A 16128-nucleotide genomic window follows, 5' to 3' on the forward strand; every position below is an offset into this window, starting at 1 on the left:
CTAGCCCCTTGCGGGGGCGTGGCTTTCGCGCTGAAGAAGATGGCTGCTTAAGCCTAGAGCTCTCCACATCCGGCCGTTTAACAGCAAAACACAGGCAGGTATTCTCCTCTAAAAACATACCTAAATACTCTGCAGTACTCCTGGGACAGTAGGGGGCAATAATGTCTCGCAAAAGAGGACAAGAAAGGGGACCAAAAAAGCTGTCATCATTTACATTTAAACAGAGCAGTGAGCTGACTAAAATCCAAGATGGCGCCGCCGGAGCTGTGAGGAAAAATAATAAAACTCACACAAACCTTTCTGATAGCCATCCACCTGAAATGGATGAGAAATGATCTTCCTCGTATTCTAATGGCTCCTCTCAACTATCCCCAACATCTCAGGGACCCGCAAAATCGCGGATGAAGCTGGATTCATCTTGTCAGGCAACTGATACTGTGAACACAGCTCTGCATAGTTATAATTCTATGTCCTCATTACAGACATCTATAGCTGCTTTCCCAACATCAGGTCAGCCAGTACAAGATACCACAATGAAAGAAATGCTTGTGTCATTACAATCATCTATTATATCTAATCTATCCTCCATGATTCATAAATTCTCTCTTGATATGAAACATATGGATGGTAGACTGCAATACGTTGAAAACAAAATGGAGGAATGCACTGAAACAGTGAATGAGCTAGTGGATGCATGTACAGAACAAAAAGATGATTCCATGTGGGTCAAGATGAAATTGGCAGATCTCGAGGACCACTCACGTCGAAACAACATTAAAATGAGAGGAATACCAGAGTCAGTTCTACCTATGGACTTACGTAACTATGCAAATACACTATTTTCTACATTATACAATTATTTGCCGATCTCTCGCAATTACACTACAAATGTGAAGACAGCTCAAAACTGTAACAAAGGCATTATCTAATCATAAGATCACATACAAATGGAGACATCCAGCCACTATCTTGACCACTTACAATGGGAAACATTTTGCTATATCTACCATTGAAGATGGCATGCAATTACTCCAAACATGAGGTATTATAGTTGATCTTCCACATAACACCCCTGCCTTGAAGGAAAAACCTAATTTGTTCTACTTTGGACAAAAACGTGAACAAAATAGAATTAAATACAAATGAACTACTCCTGCCTGTTAAATGCATTACTGACATATACGGTCTGGTTTGATGCTCAATACCTTACTACTTGAACTTCACCCCCTATCTTGGTCAGCATTCCTTTGAGTGGATTACTGCTGACTCTTGGAAAATATTTTTTTCTTTACTCTTTTTTTATTTTTTTATAAATTTTTTAAAAAAAATATTTTTTTCCTCTTGCAATATATATTGCCAAATAACTACTAATAGAGAAATAACTCGTTTTTTCATAGGTTTGAAAAAAAAAAATCGACATTGTTGTGTGCATGTTTTAATAGTAACTGTGAACTGATCATATAACAAATACTTAGATATTTAGTTTAAGCATTATAGAAACTAGAGAATATTCTTTTAGGAATATATAGAATTATAGTAACATCTAATTTTGATATATATTAATATGTCTTTCAAAATAATGTCCCTAAATGCAAGGGGACTGAATCACCCAGCGAAACAAACCTCTATGTGGCGGTCAGCCTTATCCTTTAATTGTGACATATTATGTGTTCAAGAGACACATTTTGCTAAAGATGCATCTCCCAAATGTCAACATAAACATTTTCCTCATATTTTTCAAACAAAATTCTCCAAAAAACAAAGAGGGGTGTTAATAGCTATTAGAGATACTATTACATTTCAAATAGATAATTGTATCACTGACCCTGAAGGTCGCTATATTTTTTTGATTTGTACCATTAACAATATTAATACACCCTTGTATCTATTTATGCTCCGAATATGAGGCAAATGCATTTCATAAAAAAAAACTATAGAGGAGGCGAAGAAAGTTCAAAAAGGACACCTCCTGATATGTGGAGATTTCAATTTGATTCCAAACAATGATATGGATTCTTCTGCTAAGTCCAAATGCTATGCTTCTCCCCTTGACAAGTTCATAACTTCGAACAACTTATTTGATGTGTGGAGATGTGGACATGCTAATGAAAGGGATTACACATATTTGTCACCACGGCACAATACCTACTCCAGAATTGACTTATTCTTGACAGATAAATGCCTGCTTGAAAAGATTTCATCTTTCCATATACATACGGCCATGTGGTCAGATCACGCTCCCATTAGCATGTCTATAACAACCACATCATCCCAACCAAATTCATATATATGGAGAGCTAATAACTATATTCTCCAAAATGAAAATTACTCCACAACACTCCAACAACACCTTATTGAATTCTTTTCAATTAATTTGACGTCTATATCTGACCCAATGACATTATGGAATGCTCATAAAGCTGTTATGAGAGGGGTGTTTATGCAATTAGGTTCTAAACCTAAAAGAAAGAGAACTCAGAGAATGGATGAACTTACTAAGAAGATAGCCAAAGCTGAGGAACACAATAAAAAAGATCCTTCTCCTTTCATTAAAACACAAATTTTCCAGTTACGTAATGAATTAAGAACCCTACTTCTAGAGACACATGAGAAATCCTATAAAAAATTCAGAGCTACCACTTATGCAACAGGGAACAAAGCAGGGAAAACAATGGCATTACGCATTAAAGGTTATCGATCTAAGACTAAAATTCCATTCCTCTACCATCCTCACACTAATGAAAAATTGCTTAAGCCTTCTTCAATAGCTGAAGCATTTAGCTCATATTATAATGATTTATATAACATTAAGAACGATGGTGATACCTATCAACCTTCTCAGGAGGAGATTGACACCTTTTTGGAGAGTGTCAAACTTCCATCTATTTCCCCACAACAATTAGAATTTCTCAATTCTCCCTTTACTATCCCTGAAATTCTACAAACTATCCGTATTCTTCCTAACTTGAAATCACCTGGTCCAGGTGGCTTTACAGGGGAATATTTTAAAAAATTTCAAAGTACTCTAGCACCTATACTATGTGACATTTATAATTTAGCAGCCAATTCTTCATCATTTCCCAATGAAATGCTGAATGCTCTTGTTGTAACTCTTCCAAAACCAGATAAGGAACCATCTTCACCTAAAAATTTTAGACCAATTTCCTTACTCAATTTAGATGTTAAAATTTATGCGAAACTTATAGCCAAAAGACTAGATAGTTTGTTACCCTCTCGTATCTATAGAGATCAATCAGGTTTCACCAAAGGAAGACAAGCATCGGATGCTACTAGAAGAATGATAAATATAATACACCATGTAGAACTCACCAAATCGCCATCCCTGTTTCTGTTGCTTGACGCTGAAAAAGCGTTTGATAGAGTTCATTGGGGATACCTGTCATCAGTTCTGACTAAATTTGGCTTAACAGGTCAAATCAACAAAGCAATATTAGCCCTGTACTCTGTCCCCTCGGCTCGAGTGTATACTACGGATTCTTTATCACCTCCATTCCCAATAACAAATGGTACACGACAAGGATGCCCCTTATACCTCCTAATTTTTAACCTTGTTATTGAACCCCTAGCTGAGAGTATTAGGGCCAACAAAAAAATTATAGGAGTTACCATTGCTAAATAAGAACATAACATCAACCTTTTTGCAGATTATGTTGTTCTTATGATTACTGATCCTGTGAAATCCTTACCGGAAATTCAGGAAACACTAAATATGTTCAGCAAAGTTTCTTATTACAGGCTTAACGCGAATAAATCTTGTATATTGAACTTGGGGATAGATGAAAATACTACTAAACATCTTAAATTAAAATTCCCTTATACATGGACTGAAAGTACAATTAAATATTTGGGTATTCAGTTATAAAATTAATGTAAAACACTGTTCCAATATAATTATATTCCACTTCTTAATGCATTACAAGAAAATCTCACTAAACTAGCATCCCATGAATTTTCATGGATGGGACGTTTGGCAGATTTAAAATGCTTCACCTTCCACAAATGTTATACTTTTTTAGAACACTCCCGATTCCAATTCCGTTAAAATATTTCCAATCCCTTAAGAGTCTGTTTTCTAGATTAATCTGGCAGGGTAAAAAATATAGATGTGCTCATTCAAACTTAGTGAAGAAACGTCAAGCTGGGGGAACAGGGTATGTGGATTTCCAAGATTATTATTTAGCCTCGGTTCTTACACAGTCTAAGGAATGGTTTCTATCTCCTCCATCTATAATTTGGGGGAAGATGGAAACTGCTAAGATCCCAGGAAATAATCTATCAATATGGATTCCTTCCATGGCACTTGGAGCCAAGATACCTTCTCGCATCTCCCCAACAATATTAGCAACATTTAAATCCTGGGTTCGATTTCTGCATCTAACTTCCTCACACCCTCTTCCTACCAAAGTCCAAATTCCGCTAAATACTCTACATAATTTCATGAAGACAACCTCATTTACACCATGGATAGAGAAGGGAATTAAATATTTATCTGATCTACTTGATAATGGGGTGATCAAACCATTTCCTACACTTCAAAAGAAATTTCAATTGCCAAATTCAGATTTATTCCTCTACATCCGAACTAAGAATTGCATTTCCAACCTCCCATCATGGACCTATAATGTTCCCCAATCGGCTTGGTCCTTCCTTAAGATCCCCATACATCAACAAAAAGGGATCTCTCTTTTCTATAATCTTCTTCAACAAGAAAGTGTGTTTACAAAGACTATCCCTTTAAATTAGATGGGAAGAAGACTTAGGATACACCTATACAGTTGACCAATGGGAAAAAGCTTGTAACGCCACATATAAAGCCACATGCTGCTCTACATTATGGGAAGTATCCATTAAATTGACTCAACGCTGGTATCTTACTCCTGAGAAAATATAAAAATTCAACGGCACATTTGACGACAAATGTTGGAGATTGTGTGGCAAAAAAGGTGATATGTTGCATACATTTTGGACATGCCCTAAACGTGGGAAGTATTGGGAACAAATCTTTCAAGTTACCGTATATACTCGAGTATAAGCCGAGATTTTCAGCCTCTTTTTTGAGGCTGAAAGTGCCCCCCTCGGCTTATACTCGAGTCATCGCTGTCTGCCTGCTCGATCAGCGTGTCGAGCAGACAGACAGCGGCCATTCTATAATTCAAAAGCCGCGCCTCCGGCTCCGCCTTCGCCTGTGATAGGCGGAACACTGAATTTCCCAGCAGCCTGTGTTCCGCCTATCACCGACATCGTCTCATCCTCGTACTACGGACGAGGATGAGACGATGTCCGTGATAGGCGGAACACAGGCTGCTGGGAAATTGTGTTCCGCCTATCACAGACAGGGAGGCGCGGCATTTGAACAGGGGAATGGGCGCCGACGAAGAGCGGTGATCCTGGGACGGGACCGGACGGAGGCTCGGCTCGGGACGGGACGGGACCGGACGGAGTCTCGGGACGGGACGGGACGGGACCGGACGGAGGCTCGGGACGGGACCGGACGGAGGCTCGGGACGGGACGGGACCGGACGGAGGCTCGGGACCGGACGGAGGCTCAGGACACAGGTAGGCTGGACACACAAGGCCACACACACACACACACACACACACACACACACACACGGATGGACACACACACACACAGGGATGGATGGATGGATGGATGGACACACACACAGGGATGGATGGATGGATGGACACACACACACACAGGGATGGATGGATGGATGGACACACACACAGGGATGGATGGATGGATGGATGGACACACACACACAGGGATGGATGGACACACACACACACAGGGATGGATGGATGGATGGACACACACACAGGGATGGACAGGCATATCTCACCCTCGGCTTATACACGAGTCAATAGGTTTCCCAGTTTTTTGGGGGTAAATTGGGGGCCTCGGTTTATACTCGGGTCGGCCTATACTCGAGTATATACGGTATGTCTGAAATTACCAAAACAGTCATTCCTCCAAATCCCTCCCTGGCTCTATTATCCATTGATCTTGATCGATATCCTATCCAGTTTAGAAATGTGTTTACACATATTTTGCTGTCAGCCAGGATCAGTATAACGAGGAACTGGAAAAATCCTGATCCTCCTTCCATAAAAGAAGTGATAGAATCGACTCAAACTCATTACATTTATGAATCAATTCTAGCTCTTCGGCCTCACAAAAAAGAACATACTCATAAAATATGGCAGCCATGGTTAAAATAAGCTAGTCCCCAAAACATTGCACGAGTTCTTTGTTCCTAGATAACTTGAATTAAAAAAATTACTTACCCCGCTCTAATATTTTATTCTTTGTTTTGTATCTATTAAATGACAGGTTACTATTACTGTCCCGAACACAGTTTAGCACCCATAGGGGTGTTTGGGAATATATTTAGGTTCATCATCTTTGAATTACTTGAATTGGCAGTATATAAATATATGAAGATAATATTTATATTACTTTTGTGTATTGTCTCCACAATGGATGTATTAATAACCTCCCGATCGTTATCTTTATTATCCCTATTATAATTGAGATAATTAATATGGTTTTCTTTATATTATATTTTTTTTATTATTTTTGGATACTATTATCTATGCATCTAAATACTGTAACTGATCTGTTATTTAGTCAAAATTTCTGTCATTTGTCTTGATAAAAATGTAAACTTTAATAAAAAACTATTGATTAAAAAAAAAAGCCCCTTGCCAGGAACCAGAAGAACCACTGAGGACCTCATGGAGATAGTCAGAGAGGAAGAGGACACCAGAATGGGGTATGGCAACATGATTCATGGTGTTCCTGACTCTTTTGGAAAGTCTGCTTAACACTTACAGACTTTCGAAGGAGATAAAACAGCCATATTGATGGAGACCAAACGTAAAGTGCATTTTAGGGAAGATAACTGGTGCTGCCATATTTATAAAGATTACCTAGAAAGACCATTAAGGCAACATCACAGTGTAGACAAAGTGGATGGAACTTTAGGACACCATTTTTTTGGAGCTCACTTCTGCTACAAATGTCCTAAATGGGGAAAATTGTTAGAGGCATAATAAAGACAAACACAATGATAAAAACAACAGTACTGAAAATAATAGTACTAAAAGAAGAGGACTACTAGTGGAAAATGTATACATACATAGTTAAATAAAAATAACATAATACTAGCTGCACAATACAAAAATATAGATGTAATATATATAGAAATATATATTTTATGCATATATATATATATATATATATATATATATATATATATATATATATATATATTAAGGATAAGAAAGGTAAAAGCATTTATCTCAACCATAAAAGGAGGGGAATTATCAATCCATGTAGAAAATAAAATAAAATACAATAAAATAAAGCATGATAAAAATCTGTGTCATCTCAAAGACCTGGGTGAGCACATGCATATATGGCACAAAATTATATATATATATATATATATATATATATATATATATATATATACGCACAAACCCGTGTCCAAATATGACATCTCTAAAAGGGGTAGCACAAGCCCGTAACATAATCAATCAGATACAATAAAGTGCTCCACCCTACAAACATGAGAACAGATATAAGACAACAAAATACAATAATGAAGGCCCCTTGAACCTCCTTTAGGGAAATGTCCAACTGCTCCGAGGAGATTCATCTGTCACAAGAGTTGTCCTTCCCCAGCATTCCTGTATCATCATGGAAGTGGATCTTTTATCCAGAGGTCAGGCTCACTGGCTCCTTCCTCTTCATAATGGTGAGATTGTCCTCTCAACTACGACATTTGCTGACCCATCCCCTGCTGCCAAGCCACCCTCTTCCAGGGTCATTATGCACATTCACTCTTCATTCATACCGAGCCACAACCCCCCCAAGGCCACTACTAATACAACCAGACACAGGGTCCCCTCTGGAGCTACTGGAACTAAGGGCGCTACCTCCATTCCTTCTCTGCCAGTCCCCTACTCTGCCAGCATCCCCCTGAGCTCTTCCCTTTACAGCCACACTTCTAATACAGCCTCTGCCTCTATTAATGGACACCACTTGACCCATTCTAAGACTCCCAGAGCACCGCCATCACATGTGAACGGACCTTGGATTCCTGCAACATCTTATTCTCTCAGTGAGACACTGTCAGCTCCTCTCACTGGTGGTGTGAGGGTTCAGGTTTCAGTACAGCAGGAGGCTCTCATCACTAATACCCCTATCACACGGGGGCAGTGCAGGCATTAGCGGTAAAGTGCCGCTAGATTTAGCGGCACTTTACTGCTGTTATACCTGCGCTTTTCAGCCACGAGTGGTGTGCTTTTAACTCCTGGTACGCCCCAATAAAGGGGATAATAGTGCCCATGTTGCGGCAATGCCGAATCGCTTTGCAAGCGCTTTGGCAGCACTGTCCATTCATTTCAATGGGCAGGGACGGTGGAGGAGTGGTGTGTATACAAGTGCACTTAGGCTTTCACACTAGGGGGGCTTGAGTGGCGCTTTTCAGGCACTTTACAGGCACTTTCAGTGTTACAGCCTCCCCAAGTGCCAGTGATTTTCCCACAGGGCTGCTGTGTCACTTGAGGCAGGAGGCTCCTTTTTAACCCTGTATGTATCTGCTATTTGCTTAGTGCAACCTCTGATATACAGGGTCACCTTTACAGCTCCTGGATTCCAGACTCTCATTTGGGTGTCACGCCAGCTGTGTCACACATCCCATTCCCAGGGTCTGGTTCTCAGCTGGGTGGCCCTCTATAGTCGATTTTCCCTATACATTTGTACTTAGCACAGGAGATTAAATGATAAATTGGCACTGTGAGTTAATTGATGTGCTGATGCTGGTGCCATTTGATATAGACAGTTGACAAATTAAAACATATTGATACTGGTAATACTGAGGGTGAAAAATGAAAGCAGCTGCCTTGCACTTTTGGGAATTGACTGCAGGGTTTCAGGACTCAAAAAAAAAAAGGGGCGCATGCGCGAGGCTCACCATGATGGACGTTCCTCACTAGAGCTCCGCACTCTCCACCGTGTTCCCGGGACCTAATCGGCTCTCCGAAACAGGATCTCAGCCTCACAACTGACGGGACCGCTGTGGGCATCTGTTGAGCCTGTCCTAAACCCATCAAAGAGGCGCTCGCCCGGGCCTCCTCCAAGATGGCGGCAAAAGCACAGGCTCAAGCACAGCAGCGTGACAGCCCCTCATATTCAGCGGATCTGCACAGCGATGAGGAAGAGGACAACATTCTTGATCAAGGTGACCCATCTAACTTGTCCTCTTCAGGTATGTCACAATCTGACTTTTTGTTACACATGGAGACTATGCTTTAAAAAGCCCTTAAGACGACCTCTGACCAAATCACAAACAAACTGACACTGGAGATCAGGGAATTAGGTCAGAGGACCGCAGATCTTGAGACTCGGGCTGATGATATGGAACTAACTCTCCATGAACACGCACAGGAACAGTCATCGCTCCGTGAGGAGAATGCCATGCTGCTCTCCCGTCTCGAGGACGCAGAGAATCGCTCCCGCAGGTCGAACCTGCGCCTCCGGGGTATTCCGGAATCAGTGGATGATTTACAAGCATTCACACTGGCTCTGTTCCAGGAACTTTCGCCATCGATCCCTGCGGAACGTTTAGAATTCGATAGAATTCATAGGGCTCTCACCCGCCATCAAGCGACGGGCCCCCGCGTGACATAATTATCAAGTTCCACTTTTTTAAAACAAAGGAACAACTCCTTGCCTCTGCCTGCAATAAGGATAATCTTGCCTTTCAGGGTCACTCTTACCAACTATTCACGGATTTGGCCCCCCTCACCATTGCGAAGCCGCAGCTGAAAATCCTCACCCAGCACCAAATTAAATATATATGGCGCTTTCCCTTCGCTCTCCAATTTTCCTACAAAGGACAGCAACATACATCGACTACACCGGAGGCCCTCCAGAATCTGCTGGAAGCACTTCGTGTGACTCCCCCGGTTCAACAATCAGACACTGCCCTTCCACGCACCCCGGCCCGCCCGGGACCTTATCCTTATGCAGCTACCCCCAAGCGGGACGTCCGAGATCTTCCACTTCCATCCTCAATCCGTAAGGGTACCCCCTCGCGCATATCCGCAGCAAGTTATACCAGCCCCAAAGTATTTGTACCCCGCTGAACTGTCTGTGATATGCCATGGTACCACTTTTGCCCCCTGGAAGGTTCCTGGAACCTGTTCTCTCTCAGTGTTGGATTCTTATTCATTACAAGATACCACTACTGTCTGGTGATTTTTTGTTGTTTTTAGTCCTCTTCTAACAATGTAGTAACTATGCCATCTTTCTTTCCTCTCCCCTTCCCTCCTTTCCCTTCATTTCCCCTCTCCTCCCTTCTCTTTTCCCCTTTCACTTTTTTTCCCCTTCCTTCCTTCCCCTCCTCCCTTCCTCTCTCCCTCCTTGGAGGGATCCCCCCCTATGATGTATATGTCTTTACTATAATTGCTAGATAGATGTATTCGTTTATATGTTAAGGTTACTTTGTTGGTTATATAATGTGATCCCAAACTTGATCCCATTTTTCTCCCGCTGCACGGCGGAGAACTGTCACTGCCCCCCCTTCAGCCCAGTGCACTCTCTTCCTGACCTGGTTTCGGGCTGGGGAGACAGTGTACATTCTTGTCGGGTGTCTTTAGTCTGACTTATATTAGGCTGATGGTTCATGTACACGCCTTACGTGAATTTATTTTCTTACTCCTTCTTTCTCTTTTTTCTTTTCATTCCTTTACCTCCTTTCCCCCCTCTTTCCCTCTCTACCCCCCTGGTCGGGCGACCTGTGCGACCCCTAGGTTACATAAGCCTTTCTCCACCCCCAAACGAATATGGCCCCCCTGAACATCTTGTCGTTGAATGTTAAAGGGCTTAACTCTCCAAGCAAGAGAGTCAAAGCGTTTCGCTCTTTTGCGACCTTGAAAGCCAGTATAGTTGCACTTCAAGAGACCCATTTCTCCTCTCATAAAACCCCCAAATCATTTAGCTATAAATACCCACAAGTCTATACCGCCTCGGTGGCGACAAAGCAGAGGGAAGTTCTGTTAGCCTTACATCGCTCTTTGCCCTTTACCCTTTCCTCTGAAATTAAAGACCCGAAGGGCCGCTATATAATTCTGGTTGGCCTCCTTTAAGATACGGATGTTACTCTCATTTCTTATTATGCCCCGAATAAAAACCCTGTTCCTTTCTTTTCCCACCTTTTCCAAACGATTAAAGCCCACTCCAAGGGTACCCTGCTGGTATGTGGAGATTTCAACCTGGTAATCCACCCTCATTTGGATAAATCCCCTTACACCCCAGAACACTGTTCAATTTCATCCCATTTTCGCACTTTACTGCAACAGGCCTCCCTACTTGATTCCTGGAGAGAATGTAATCCATTTAGGAAAAATTTCACATTTTATTCCAATCCCCATAATTCCTTTTCCAGGATTGATCATATATTTGTACCTGTTGCATCATCACCCATACTTCTTCAATCCCATATACACCCGATCTCCTGGTCTGATCATTGCGCTGTCATTACCTCAGTTTCATCTTTGATCCCTCAATCTACAGATAGGACATGGTGTATAAATGAGCATCTAACTAATCAGTCATTTTGTTTAGACATCCAGGTAGCCCTGGCTGAATATATACAACATAACGTCACCCCGGGTATTTCCCCCATCCTTCTCTGGGAGGCACACAAGCCTGTGATCAGAGGTAAATGTATCTCCATCGCCACACACATTAAGAGGGATAAAATCCTGAAAACACAACATTTAGAGGCTAACTATAACAAGTACCTATTAGGCCGCGTACACACGGGCGGACTGTTCGCCCAACCTTGTTCGGCAAACAGTTTCATCAAACAGTCCGCTCAAAATTTGCATGAGCGGACTTGCCCACACACGAGCGGACTGTTTGACGAACAAGGTTGGGCAAACAGTTCGCTCAACTTTTGAAATGAACGGACTCGCCCACGTAAGGCGGAGGCAAATCCGCCCATTTCGAGCGCGTGTACAGGTAGGCGGGCCCGCGAAGGAGACGTCGCGGGCTCCGCCGCCTGGAATGGGCTTAAAGGGGAACAGCGTAGACAGCGGCACGCAGGCGCACTAAATGCGGCAAATCCAAGAATGGATTTGCCAAATTTGTCGACTCCCGTGCGCATGCGCGGGAGTGACGTCATCGCGGCTTCGCCGTATGACAGCGGCGGAGCTGCGAGGCGCGACTCCCGTGCGCATGCGCGGGAGTGACGTCATCGCGGTTGCGCCGCTGTGATTCGTCGGAGCTGCGAGACGCCACAAGCAACATGGATGCGGCGGACTACAGGGGACAGCGGCGACTTCGCTGGCTCCTGTGTCAGGTAAGTGACACATAATGAGCTACTATGCGATGCATAGTAGCCCATTATGCTTTACCTTTGCAGGGAAAAAAAGAGGAAGTAAACCCATCAGGGTTTACTTCCTCTTTAAATATTCGGGCTTTGCTTCCGATAGGTTCCCTATTCAACGTGGAACCAGACAGGGCTGTCCTCTTTCCCCATTAATCTTTGCCCTAGCTATAGAACCCCTTGCGGCCTTAATTAGAGCAGACCCCAATATCAAGGGCTTGGACATTGCCTCAATGTCGCACAAACTTTTTCTATTCCCTGACGATGCCCTTTTGTTTATTACCTCACCTCACACCTCACTACCGAACCTTTTCCACCTTTTGGATAAATTTGCTCAGGTTTCCGGGCTGGAAGTAAACCAAACGAAGTCACGGGCCCTCAGCGTGTCTCTACCTTCGGAAGTCTTTCATAACCTGCGAGAAAATTATCCCTTTCAGTGGTCCACGTCCTCTATACCATACTTAGGTGTTAAACTTACCAGTGACCCTGCCCAGCTGTTTCAAACTAACTATCTCCCCGCGTTACGCAGCCTCACATCCCTCATGGCCTCCTGGCAACCACTCTGTGTTTCATGGTTGGGCAGGATCGCGGTCGTGAAAATGACGTTGCTACCCAAGTTGTTATATCTTTTTAGGGTACTCCCGGTCGCGATCCCTCCATATATCCATCGTGTTATGCAGAGTCATATTTTTAAGTATATCTGGGGGTCAACAAGACCTAGAGTCTCCAGGCAGATCCTGTTTCGCCATAAGACGCAAGGTGGTCTGGGTGTACCTAACCTCAGGCTTTACTTTTACGCAGCGCAACTGGCCCAATTGGCCCTATACCATGCGACCAATGAGACGCCTCTGTGGGTCAGCCTCGAGACTGTAGATGTCCACCCTCTGATTATATCTAACTTATTGTGGCTGCCATCTCCAGTGAGGAAATTGATTAGTAACCCTATTACTCGATTCTCCCTGGGGCTGTGGGACAAGATAAAGGCTACCTACAAATTACAATCTCCTCATTCTCCTTTACTCTCCTTTTTCAGCCACCCGAGTTTCACCCCTGCTTACTTGAACCCCTCCTTATTCGATGCCTGCTCCCAAAGAGGTCTCACTAGAGTATGTGACCTGGTATCGGGTAACACAATTTTAAAGTTCCCAGCCCTGCAAGCCAAAACTAAGCTCCCCTATAAAGAGTGTTTTCGATATCTTCAAATAATCCACTTTGTCCAATCAACCTCTAAATCATGCACTGACCTAGGCCAATTAACTCCTTTTGAGAATATTTGTAAAGCGGACCCACATTCTCCTGGTATCATATCCTGTCTCTACTCCTATCTTTCCTCTAACTCGAATTCTCTCCTATTGTACGCTAGTTCTTGGTCTCATGATCTCTCCCTAAACCTTGACCCTGAAGATTGGGGCAGAGTTTGGCTCAATACCAAAAATGCCACTCAGAATATAATTGCAGCTGAGGCCAATTATAAAGTTCTAATGCACTGGTACCTGGTTCCAGCCAGGATATCCAAGTTTGTGCCAAACTACTCTCCAAACTGTTTCCGGGGTTGTAACGAGCCCGGCACACACCTCCACACATGGTGGGCCTGTCTGGTGGTGACGGAATTCTGGAAGCAAATTTTTAATATCCTTTCTAGGCTTTTACAAAGCACCCTACCTCCAGATCCAGCAATAGCCTTACTAAACTTAGTACCCCACAAGCTTACCCGATCTCAAACACGGCTCCTTTTACATGTAATGATGGCAGCGAAGCAGACCATTGCGAAAGCCTGGAAGTCTTCGGCTCTGCATATTACCGAAGTTAAAAATCGGGTCACCCAGGCTATGATCCATAGCAAAATCGAAGCAACTATTCTGGATAAACTCCCATTTCATAGAAGGATTTGGCAGCCATGGTGGGTGGATCACTTCCTACCCCCAAATTTTGATCATCAACTCTTAGTCTAAATATTAGATCTTACTTAGGGATGCATCTTCTCCTTTAAAACCTCTGGGGACGCCGGTCGCCTGCCGTCCCATCCTTGTCCCCCTTCCTTCCTGTGCTCCTTCACTTTCTTTCACTCTTTTTCCTTTTCTTGTCTCTGCTTCCCGATTCCTCTTCCCCCTTCTTTTTTATTGGTTGACTTTAATAGTCCTTTTTATGTTTGCTCTTGTAACTATACTGTAGTAGGGGAAATACTCTTTAAGTGGTTTCTGCTCCCCAGATCCGGGGATGGTTCACCCTACTATGGGGTCTCCTGTTGTTAGGATTCCCCCCTCAGTTTATACCAGACCCAATGTAGAAATTTCATTAAAGCGCTCTGGCAGAGCTATTGGATCCTGGACACTTTCATTTGTTCTACATTGTTCTTTACTGTAACCTCGTACTATTGTCGCTGGCTGTATACTTATGTTGCGACTGTTCTCAATTGTACGATCGTATTTGTTTGTATAATTTTACCTTTTATATCTTAATAAAAATATTTGAAAAGAAAAACAAAAAAAAAATTAGCCCTTTCCCTGTTTGATTATGTGGATCTTATTTGAGGCACCTACTATATCTTTTCTTTTTCAGGGGGTTTTGAAGAGTTGAAAACTCGCTTCCTTTATTCTCCGCACATGTTTTCTGTGCACATCTTAACCGACACCCTCTCCATTTTGCCCTCTGTCTGTTTCTGCATTTAGGGCTCTTTTATTAGTTGTCTTTTTTGGCATTCATTGGGATTAGTGAACTTGTCGCCGAGGACAAACACTCAGTTGGAGTTAACTCGGCAGCTGATCACAGAATCCTTTGTTTTGATCCTGCTGCATTCTGTTAAAACGACAGGTTGTCAAATAGGATGTAGATTAATGTGAATGCTTATGCCCCTGCCCCCCTTTTGCCTTGTGTGCTTGGCTTCCAATTTTTCTCCTGTTCTCCCTCCTTCCACGTTTTTCTGGTTCACGCGGATTCTTCCAACCTCAGCAAAATCTAATTTTTTAGTGTCTTTCGCCTTTTCCTTTCTCAGATGGTTTTACCTCCATCTGATTTTTTCCCAAGCACTCTTTCCGCATTGACGCAGCCATTGCTACCCGTGGGGTGGGTTTTTGCGCATGAGAAATATTGCATTTAGGTAGATGGGAATCATCACATTTTTCACTATATGTTCATTCTCACCTTTTGTTTTGATTTCAGGTTCCTCCCCAGCGTTAGTTTGGATCACTGGTGACTTCTTTGCTTGTTGGGCGTCTTGCCATGCCAGATTTTGGACACTGTGGTGAGAACCTCAGATTTTCATTTGTAGTTGGCAGAATTTGTTGTCACAATTTTCATGGCTACCATTGGTTGATGCTATTACCTGAGCAGTTATGCCTCAGACAGTTTGTTTCAGGTACCTTCATTCTTATAATTCATGTATGGGGTAATGATGTAGGGCATTACTGATCTGTAGATTCAATCTCCTCCATTAGGCGTGTCATTGCTTGTTGTGCCACTTTTACCAATCTATCGTTTTGGTCCAGAATAGTCCCTTGTCTGGTTTGGGCCCATCACATACTTTTCTTCTTGTTTCTTCTTGTTCTTCTGGTTCATGTTTGGAACAGTTTGGAACAGTTTCCCTGCAAAGCGAATGCCTAGTATGCAAGAAAAAGAACCGCTGCTCAAGGTGTGTGATGAGCGACTAATGCGAGTCTCGTAGAGTGCCAGCCCTGGCCCACCTCCGTGGGAAACTTGGAAA

This window comes from Lithobates pipiens, unplaced genomic scaffold (assembly GCF_037356315.1).
Source record: "Lithobates pipiens isolate NorthernLeopardFrog02 unplaced genomic scaffold, aLitPip1_a1.2 Scaffold_3, whole genome shotgun sequence".
In the NCBI taxonomy this organism is placed as follows: domain Eukaryota; kingdom Metazoa; phylum Chordata; class Amphibia; order Anura; family Ranidae; genus Lithobates; species Lithobates pipiens.